General features: G+C 42.4%; 2 long non-coding RNA genes across 4 annotated transcripts; both read right to left on the reverse strand.

Annotated features, from left to right (window-relative positions):
- Nucleotides 1-207: 207 nt before the first annotated feature.
- Nucleotides 208-1,145, reverse strand: LOC124699765. Its single transcript, XR_007001509.1, has 2 exons — nt 1,065-1,145; nt 208-530 (listed from the first exon to the last, which is right to left on the reverse strand). It is a non-coding gene; the product is annotated as an uncharacterized LOC124699765 (long non-coding RNA).
- A 331-nt stretch (nt 1,146-1,476) lies between these two features.
- LOC124699766 lies at nt 1,477-5,691 on the reverse strand. Of its 3 annotated transcripts, none has more exons than XR_007001510.1 (7): nt 5,565-5,691; nt 4,824-5,167; nt 4,507-4,705; nt 4,368-4,414; nt 4,011-4,129; nt 3,849-3,886; nt 1,477-1,590 (listed from the first exon to the last, which is right to left on the reverse strand). It is a non-coding gene; the product is annotated as an uncharacterized LOC124699766 (long non-coding RNA). The 3 variants fall into 3 exon arrangements; XR_007001512.1 differs by lacking the exon at nt 1,477-1,590 and adding an exon at nt 3,290-3,307; XR_007001511.1 differs by lacking the exon at nt 1,477-1,590 and having other exon boundaries at nt 3,785-3,886.
- Between the last annotated feature and the right edge of the window lie 5,094 nt (nt 5,692-10,785).

Genomic DNA, 10,785 nt, shown 5'->3' on the forward strand with positions numbered 1-10,785 from the left:
GCTAGGATTTTAGAGACCACTTAACCCAAACTAAGCAAAGCTATGTCCAGACCTTTTCATAATTCAAAGTTATCGTGGAACAATGCATGATTTAAAACCAAACATAACAAAGCTATATATCAGAAAATAGACTTTATTCATGATGCAATAAATGTGTGTACAATTAGTTACAATAGAATGAACAATTTCATTAAAGCATGCCATTCATAATCCTGATCAGCTAAACTTCACGAAGTATATAATTTAAATGACAGTACAGAATCTTAGACATCGGGGCCTTTTTTCTTGGATTGATGACAAAACACAACGTGCCAAAGGTTTCTACTATGCGAATTTAGCAATGGGGAGTGCAGACTGGTACTACAGTAATAGAATTATCCAATTGGTTCAATGAATTTTGGCGATATTGCATTAAAAGACACACATGAGCTGGGAAGAAGTTATGGTGAGATCTGAAATATGTTAATACTGAAACAACACTTGCGTGGTTGGTGTGTGAGCTATTTTATTTTTGCATCATGCCAGCATTCCTGTAAAGGAAACAAAAATCAGTAACAGTTCTGATAATTCTATATACTGATATACGGCATAATTCTTCAGCGCACCGAGAGCATTGAAATCCCATGGTAAATTCCCTATGTTTATTTTTTGTTGTCAGATTGAGTTTTTCCAAAGGATTTACTTGCATTATATTTGAAAAGAAAACTTTTAATATGAGACCTCTCAGAAGGAAAAAATAATCATGTGATATAACAAAACAAACTATTGTTGTGTATGATTCAAATGACGGTGACATTGCAGCCCTATAAATTCACAATTTGTTTTACCTTATTTCTACTGCCACCGAAACAATCATAAGATAGGGCAAAACATTAGAAACTCCTATTTCAGTTTAAAAATTCCCCTGACAACTTTTTTGAGTCGGAGCAGGATATTAAACTAAGTCTGTCATGTCCAAGAAGAGAGGCGTTTCACAGTTTTTTCTTTTTTACACTTAAAGAATATGTGGCATCCATCCTCATCAAATTTATAGCAAAACAGGCATCTAGTATAAATATGAATACCTTTCTTTCCTGAAAAGCTTCATTCTTAGGGGTAGGCTGAACACCTTATTGGGAAAGAGAGAGAGCGTCATAGCTTTTTCCGGTAAAAGCAAGATTTCTTTTCCTCTGCATTAGAAGTAGAGGTTAGTCCTGAAGATGATTCTTTTTCTGCCACTTTATAAGCTGGTTTACCATGAATTAACACTTCTTTTATCATGATGGCATGACAGGAACTCACCTGTGTCTTCTTGGACATGAATCTTGAGAATAATATCAGCATCTTCGAGGCCAAAGTGTTGTCGGGAAAGCTCCACATCTCATCTTCTAGCCAACGGATTCACATGCCTTGATTTTGAGTGTGCTCCCTCTAGGAATCGATGGATCTGATCAGACGCTTATGTTTTCACCATTGCCCACTCGGCGAGATGAATCCTATTTTCAGAAAATTCAGGCCTTTGAGAAAATACTCCTCCAAACATATGAGATGCCTTTCTTTGGAGTAGCATTCAACATCAAATACCATCCAATCATACCGCTTAGTTTACAACTGTGTGGAGGAACACCAATTAAGGTTATTTTCTAGAATTCACGATTAAGGTTTTTGGGAAAGGGCACATCATTGAATATCAAACAATTTCCTCACGGAAGTGAGCTTCCATGGTGGGACAGAATTAGCTTGCCGCAAAGTTCCATGAACTAACAATACAAACTAAAGATAATTTTAGGCAATTGCCAAATACTACTTAGCAAAATGCTACTCATACGAGTAAACAATTACAATCCATATTGGTGCTTCACTAATTTGAATATAGATTTTTCTCAAGTACTCCCCATGGATTAGTTCACAAATTTTAGGTCAAGTTAAGGGCAGAGGGCAAAAACTGCTCTGTGTAGCCTATACCGGTAACTTGGTCTGTAATCTTGGGCAGCATGGCAATAGGCCTCAACTCTTCTCAATAAGCCTAAAGAGCAATCGCTGGATTGCACGGAGAACCAAAATGTTGTTCCTTTATGATGAGGAAACAATGATTTAGTTTATAACCAATTAGCATTTCGGAACTAAATTTGTACCAAACAAAAAGGCATAACATCAAGAAAATCAACCCCATCACTAACCACTCAGCGGTAATTCAGCCCCGGAATCCATCATAAAAAGGAAAATCAAATTAACATGTATCATGGGAGACTATATCTGATATGCTTGTATCATTTGTCCTCTAACCAAAATAGATCCAACCCGAGTGTCCTATCAGCCTTCGCAATCTTTGTGATGATTCCGTCTAGAGAGCATGGTGAGGTGAACATATGTCTCTCTTTTATACTCCTACCACAATACATGTAGATTTGTTTCACATAAATGACAATATTAATGAGGCTACCTTCTTATGGTAATAGTGTTGTATTAAAAAACAAACATATATAAGCAAGAAAAAGACATCACTCATATTCATCAAGTTAAATTTCTTACACGGAGTAGACAATACATTAAACCCGGATCATGCTTTCTAGTACACGCTGCTCAGAACCTAGTTCATCCGGACGAAAAATAATTGTCAACCAAAAATAGCGCCTTCAACCAAGAATAATAGTCCCATGTCAGATTTCACTTGAGTGTAACGAAAGAAATACCGATGAAACTGTGAAGCCTTTATCATGTCTCTTTTACAATTCTAGTAGGCATCACATTCATAAACCTCTCATCAAAAGACCAACTAATTCATACAAGAAGGCCCTTTTATTTATCTGGACACTCTTTTAACTTTTAACTATCATCTTGATTGGTTCATGCCAAGGGAAAACTATCATTAACCTATTTCCTGAACTCTATCCATAAAAAATAATTCAAACTAATTACAGCAAAGAAAGCCACTGAAGTCGTAACGTCCATTCTTTAACCTATTTCGTGAACTCTTTTCGTAAAGAATAATACAAAGTAATTTCGAGAAGAAAGCTGTTGGTACAATATTATTCCTAGCATTTCAAATTTAGAGAAACTCAAATCGAAACCCTGCCATCGTACCTACCATATTTTGCAAGATAATTCTGAAACATAGACAGCGCTATTCAGATACGGAAGCACAAATACTTACACGAGCAGTAAAAGCAAGGAAGGCATATTCATGGATCTGCGGATGCTTCGGATCAGTCAAATGGGGCATGATTTTTCCAGTATTAATCCATCGGATGGGGAAAACAACAGAATAACTAACTTGGCTTGTCAAGAATTAGTGCAGCTATGCATACCGGACAACTCTTGTACAGCCCTACCAAATAAATTATTAGAATTAAACAAATCTCAAAGAAGAAATAATAAGTGGCTGCAAAACATTAGAGCTCCCATGTAGCGTGAATTGTTCTTTGTATATATTGGGGTGTAGACATCTTATCTAAGTTTTAAAATCAGCCCTAACAAATAGAAGGTTCGGATATTTTTCTTCTTATTATGAGCAATATAATTTTATAGTAGCTAATTAGTACTGGGAGACTGCAACAAATGCAAAATTACAGGAAGCTCAACCAATCAATTTCCAGGACCCAAAAATATATAAAAAATTCAGTCTTAGGAAATGATATACACTTATAACTCAAGAATTAATATTTTGTAATAGAAATCCTTTCCCTTATAAAACTGCAATGGTCTAGCAGATTCAAGCTATGCTTCAACCATGAAAAGAAACTTCAAATATTTTACCATGATGTGATGCAAGGAAAAAACCAGTACATTTTCAGTGGTTCATGTTGGACATCATACATATTAATTATTCTAATTAAAAGGGAAACAAAAGACTGCCACCGAAGCCTTACATAAGAGGACCAAAACCAAGAGCGGAAATGGCAACATCCTACAAAACAAACATGGAAAGTTGTTGCTAACATAAGTTTGCGCAAGAATGGTGGGTGCACGATACCAATGGACATGTGAGGCAGATGAAAAAGAGATTTTCCTACCAGAAGCTAAAACCTTACCATTCTCTTGTAACCATTGATGCTTGATTGTATAAATGGGCCATATCCTCGCGTGCAGAAAACATTTCTGCAATATGTTGCTCACATGTACAAAGCAACACAACACCATCTTCATTGTCCTGCATTTTGTTCCAGATGAGATATATGGCACTAAAGAATGAAGAAAGCTAAGAAGATAGATAATAAAAGATGATGCACCTCCTTGTTTTATAGAGATAAATAGAAATCCATGAATAAATATGGATTAGAAACTTCATGGTCTCCATCAATACAGAACATGGAAGCTAGACGCTCTGAACTTGTTATTTTTGACGTGACAAAAAGTTTAGAAAAATACAAATTACTGAGAATGAACACCTGGTTGTAGTTCCATCAAACACCTCATAAGCATATATTGAAAGAATCTGCAGAGAGAAGAAAGAGAAGTCATATGTATGGAATCAAAAGAGGGGAGGTGAGTACGTAGATCGGGAAGGGAGAGAGGATTCGAGGGTACCTGCGAGCGGTGTATCGATGGAACCAAGGTCTGATTTTGGTTATGTTTGCGTACCTGTATGTGACACCTTCGACAGCGAAAACATGTGGACTTAACTCTCCAAATGGTGCCCCTTATACTGTTGCATCATATGTGGGTCATATAAATGCGGCAACCTTTGGAAAGGATTGACAGCAATGAGAATATTTCCAGTGTATGTCTGCCCAAATGAAGACATATCAGCCATACAAAACATCAAGTGAGTTTCAAACTTTAAACCCAGATAGTATGGCTGACATAACCACAGCAAACATACATAGATTTCATTAAGTTCATACCTGATCGCCAGATTCTGCAAAACTCCTGGCTCATGGAGATAGGAGAGCTTGGTCATGTCATCAACTCCACCGGTAGCTGCTTCCATATCTTTAGGATATAATTTCGACAAATTTGCAATGATCTAAAATTGTGACACTTACATATAAGTAGCAGTATTATATCAGAATGAATTCCTATATAAAAAAAAGGAGCAGAATTGTTCAACGCAACTTTCCTTTTTCCCATTGGTTGCTTGGATCTCGGCCTCTTCGCCATTGATCTTAACGACCTCTCCATCAACCCAGGCAATGTCAGCATCTTCAGCCCATACATGTGAGCCTACTATAATATTAACTTTCGTCCCCTGAAAGGTAGAAATTAACTTATCTCAGTTATGCTTGCTATCATCTATGGGAGCCTCTGACGAAAATACATTTGCATTTATTTAGACTAATGCCGAAATATTGCAATCATGCTGCATAGACGAAGGATAAACATAATTGGATGTGCCTGGACTCGAAATCAGTTGCCCCAATCAGGGAGCTGGAATATCCAACGCAATGCCAGACAATTCTACCAGATCCTTGTAGGCTGTTAGCGACGGGGCAGATGAACTCATATCGGAATAGAACAACGACCATGATTCAGATAAAATAAATTGAACAACGGGAACCTGTCGGAATGGCGCGGTTGCCACCGCTGCACCGCACTGCGCATTACTCAAAGCGGTAGAGCCGACGCAAATCAGAAGGCAAAATTACCATTTCGCCGGCCCTTGGAGGATGATTATTTCGCCGGCCTGAGGATGGTCAGTTGTAGGCTGTTAGCGACGGGGCAGATGAACTCATATCCCTCTCCCCCGCGCACGCGGTCGTGCTCGTCCGACCAACCACGCGCGCGCTATCTCCAGTCGCGCGCTCGCCATCGCTGCCGCAGTCGCTGCCGTCGCGCAGGCACACGCTTGCCGCCGCCGTTTCCAGCCGCGCGCTCGCCGCCGCCGGCGCGCCTTCGCCGCTGCCGTCTCCAGGCGCGCGCGGCCGCAGTCGCTGCCGTCGCTCAGGCGCGTGCTCGTGCTTGCCGTCGTGGCCCAAGCGCGCGCTCGGCCGGCGCGCCTTCGCCGCCGCCGTCTTCAGGCACGCGCTCGGCTCCGCCGCCCGGGCGCTTGGTCGGCGCCGCCGCCGCTGCCCTGTTCTTCTCGGTTGGAGATAGGGCGTGGAAACGAGAGGGGATTGGGGAGGAGATGGGAGCGATTGGGTGAGGTAGGGTTTCGGGCGCGGTGAAGATATTTTGCACACTAGCTGGCCACCCCCGAAACGAGTTTTAGAGACTGACATGTGGACCCGCCGAACCGTAGGACCCAAACGCAGCCACATGCGGGTAGATAACGGCCAGTACATGTCTTTCCCTAGTGCGCTGCTTGTAGACACGGACGGCTGAGATCGAATGTTAGCCAAGCACAGTAAAGATCTGACGGCCCACAATCATTAACCGCTGTGAAGCCCCCTATGGGGGGCATCATTTATACCTTTAGATATAAGACGAGTACAATACACTGCAAACAATAAAACAGAAAGAATCTTCAATCAGCAACATAATTCACTACGGGAAAAACTGCCGTTGCCATGCACTGTATCTTTACCGTGTGTCCCCGCATTTCTTTGCCGTGCGCACGTTGAAAAACGCACGGCAAAGATTTCTTTGCCGTGCGCACGTAGAAAAAACGCACGGCAAAGATTTTGCACGGTAAAGATATGATTCACGACAACGACGGAAGAGAGTGCACGGCAAAGAAAGTTGCACGGCAAAGGGCCAACACAGCGTACGGCAAAGATAGGCTACACGGCAAAGGTGCTGGCACACGACATTTTGTTATTTTCATGTATGCCACCTCCATAAAAACTTACACAACTAAGTAGCAAAACAATACATGCAAATTATTATTTAAAAACATAAGGCCCAAAGGCCCGGTTTTATATATAAAGCCCCAACGACGCGCATAAACCGTTCGGTTACAACATACACTCAGGTCTGATACCACACACAACAGGTTCGACAAATAACAAAGGCCCCACACATGAAGCACCATGCTCCATCTACTAACTCACAACACACACTGATACAAGATAGAAAACCAGCGGGAAGAAGGCACTGCCGCTTAAGTCCTCGTCGTCGCATATAGCCTCCTGACCTCTGATGGGTTCGTTGCATGGAAAATAAAAAAATTCTACTGTGAACATGAACAAAAACCAAGATCCAATCTAGGAAGAAGCAAGATCTAATCTAGCAAGATCGAAGCAACGAGAAGAGAATGAGACTAACCCTCGAAGATTCCAAAACCTACGAGATTAGATCTCGTTGTTGATGTAGTCGATCGTCCCGTGCTGCAATCCGGCAGCACTTCCGTACTCGGTCCTGCGTACGGTGTCGATGAAGCCCATCCTCTCCCCGTTCCAGCGGGCAGCGGAGGTGTGGTAGACCCCCTCGGAATCCCAGCAGCACGACGGCGTGGTGGTGGTGGTGGAGGAGAAAAGCTGCAGGGCTTCGCCTAAGCCGGAGCAGACTTGCGGTGGAGGGAGAGGGGTGGCCAGAGGTGCAGGGGTGAGGGAGGGCTGCGCCCTCTGCCCCCTCCCCTCTTTATATAGGGGGGGGGGTGCGGCCAGGGTTGCCTTGGCCCCTCCTCCAAGCCTATGGCCGGCGGCCAAGAGAGGGAAGGGGGGGGGGGGACTTACCCCCCAAGTTGACCCCCCTAGGGTTTTGGGAAACCCTAAGGGGTGGCCAGCCTTGGCCTTTGGGGCTTGGTGAGCCTGGCCCATTAGGGCAAGGCAGCACCCCTCCGGCCCATGTTGGCCCCCTAGGTCATGGGCCCCATGGTGGACCCCTCCGAAACCTTCTAGAACCTTCCCGGTCTTCCACCAGAAAAATCCCGAACTTTTCCGAAACCTAGAAATCAACTTCCCTTATATGAATCTTATTCTCCGGACCATTCCGGATCTCCTCGTGATGTCCTGGATCCCATCCGAGACTCCGAATAATCTTCGGTCTCCATCTCCATATTCCGAATCTAGTTATGCGACATCGAACCTTAAGCGCGTCACCCTACGGTTCGTGAACTATGCAGACATGGTCGAGACTCCTCTCCGACCAATAACTAATAGCGGGACCTGGAGATCCATAATGGCTCCCACACATTCAGCGATAACATAGTGATCGATTGAACCATTTACATACGATACCGATTCCCTTTATCACGCGATACTTTACTTGTCCGAGGTTCGATCATCGGTATCTCCATACCTAGTTAAACCTCGTTACCGACAAGTACTCTTTACTCGTACCGTGGTATGTCATCTCTTGTGACCTAGTCACATGCTTGCAAGCTAATTAGACGACATTCCACCGAGAGGGCCCAAAGTATATCTATCCGTCATCGGGATGGACAAATCCCGCTCTTGATCCATATGCCTCAACTCTCACTTTCCGAATACTTAATCCATCTTTATAACCACCCATTTACGCAGTGGCGTTTGATGTAATCAAAGCATCCTTCCGGTGTAAGTGATTTACATGATCTCATGGTCGAAGGACTAGGTAACTATGTATCGAAAGCTTATAGCAAGTTGAACTTAATGACTTGATCTCATGCTACGCTTATTTGGGTGTGTGTCCATTATATCATTCATCCAATGACATAACCTTGTTATTAACAACATCCAATGTTCATGATCACGAAACCATGATCATCTATTAATCAACAAGCTAGTTATACAAGAGGCTTACTAGGGACTCCTTGTTGTTTACATAACACACATGTATCAATGTTTCGGTTAATACAATTATAGCATGGTATGCAAACATTTATCATAAACACAAAGATATAACAATAACCATTTTATTATTGCCTCTTGGGCATATCTCCAACAGTCTCCCACTTGCACTAGAGTCAATAATCTAGATTACATTGTAAGGTACCTAACACCCATGGCGTTCTGGTGTAGGTCATGCTTTGCCCTAGGGAGAGCTTTAGTCAACGGATCTGCCACTTTCAGATATGTGTTTACTTTGCAAATCTTTACTTTACCATCTTCGATGTACTCGCGAATCGAATGAAAACGTAGCTTGATATGCTTCAGCTTCTTGTGTGCCCTTGGTTCTTGTGCATTGGCGATGGCACCCATGTTGTCACAATAGATGACTAATGGGTCCAATGCACTAGGAACCACACCAAGCTCAACAATGAACCTCTTCATCCATACTGCTTCCGATGAAGCCTCCGAAGCCGCTATGTATTCAGATTCAGTTGAAGACTTCGCCATCGTGCATTGCTTGGAACTCATCCAGCTTACTGCAGCACCATTCAATATAAACACGTACACAGACTGAGACATAGAGTCATCAGGATCAGTGTTCCAACTTGCATCGGTGTAACTAGTTACAACGAGCTCTTGGTCACCTCCATAACAAAGAAACATATCCTTAGTCCTTTTCAAGTACTTCAGGATATTCTTGACCGCTGTCCAGTGTTCCATTCCTGGATCACTCTGATATCAGCTGGTCAAACTAACAACATGTGCGATATCCGGTCTAGTACACATCATGGCATACATGATAGAGCCTACTGCGGAGGCATAGGGGATCTTGTTCATCCTCTCTCTTTCTTCTACCGTAGCCGGACCTTGAGTTTTACTCAAGACCTTACCAGGCAACATAGGCAAGAACCCTTTCTTGCTTTCATCCATTCTAAATTTCTTTAGAATCTTGTCCATATATGTACTTTGTGAAAGCCCTATTAGGCGTCTTGATCTATCTCTATAAATCTTGATGCCTAAAATGTACGCTGCTTCACCACTTTCATTGAAAAACACTTATTCAAATAACCTTTAACACTGTTTAGTAGTTCTATATCATTCCCAATCAATAATATGTCATTTACATATAATATCAGGAATGCTACAAAGCTCCCACTCACTTTCTTGTAAATACAGGCCTCACCATGAGTCTGTATAAACCCGAAGTTTTTGATCACCTTATCAAAGCGTCCGTTCCAACTCCGGGATGCTTGCTTCAGTCCATAATTGGACCGCTGAAGTTTGCATACCTTGTCAGCATTTTTAGGATCGACAAAACCTTTGGGTTGTACCATATACAACTCTTCCTCAATGTCACCATTAAGGAACGCCGTTTTGACATCCATCTACTAAATCTCATAATCGAAAAATGCAGCTATTGCTAACAAAATCCTCAGAGACTTTAACTTCGCTACAGGTGAGAAAGTCTCATTGTAGTCAACTCCTTGAATTTGTCGGAACCCCTTCGCAACAAGTCGAGCTTTATAGACAGTAATATTACCATCAGCATCTGTTTTTCTTTTGAAGATCCATTTATTCTCGACAGCCTTGCGGCTATCAGGTAAGTCTACCAAAGTCCACACTTGGTTATCATACATGGGTCCCATTTCGGATTTCATGGCCTCGTGCCATTTGTTGGAATCTGGGCTCATCATTGCTTCCTCATACGTCGCAGGGTCTTCATCATTGTTATCCACAATCATGACATTTAGACAGGGATCGTACCAATCAGGAGTGGTACGAGCCATCGTCGATCTGCGAGGTTCAGTAGCTTCTTCGTTCGAGTTTCATGATCATCATCATTTGCTTCCTCTCCTATCGGTGCGAGCTGCACAAGAACATCTTCCGACCACTGCGCTACTCTGATCTACGAGAGAAGGTTCAATAACCTCGTCGAGTTCTACTTTCCTTCTAGTCACTTCTTTAGTGAGAAACTCCTTCTTAAGAAAGGATCCGTTCTTGGCAAAAAATATTTTGCCTTCGGATGTGTGATAGAAAGTGTACCCAATTGTTTCTTTAGGGTATCCTATGAAGACGCACTTCTCCGCTTTTTGTTCTAGCTTGTCAGGTTGTAACTTCTTTACGTAAGCTTCGCAACCCCAAACTTTAAGAAACGACAGCTTAGGTTTCTTACCAA

Source organism: Lolium rigidum, chromosome 3 (assembly GCF_022539505.1).
Source record: "Lolium rigidum isolate FL_2022 chromosome 3, APGP_CSIRO_Lrig_0.1, whole genome shotgun sequence".
Classification (NCBI taxonomy): domain Eukaryota; kingdom Viridiplantae; phylum Streptophyta; class Magnoliopsida; order Poales; family Poaceae; genus Lolium; species Lolium rigidum.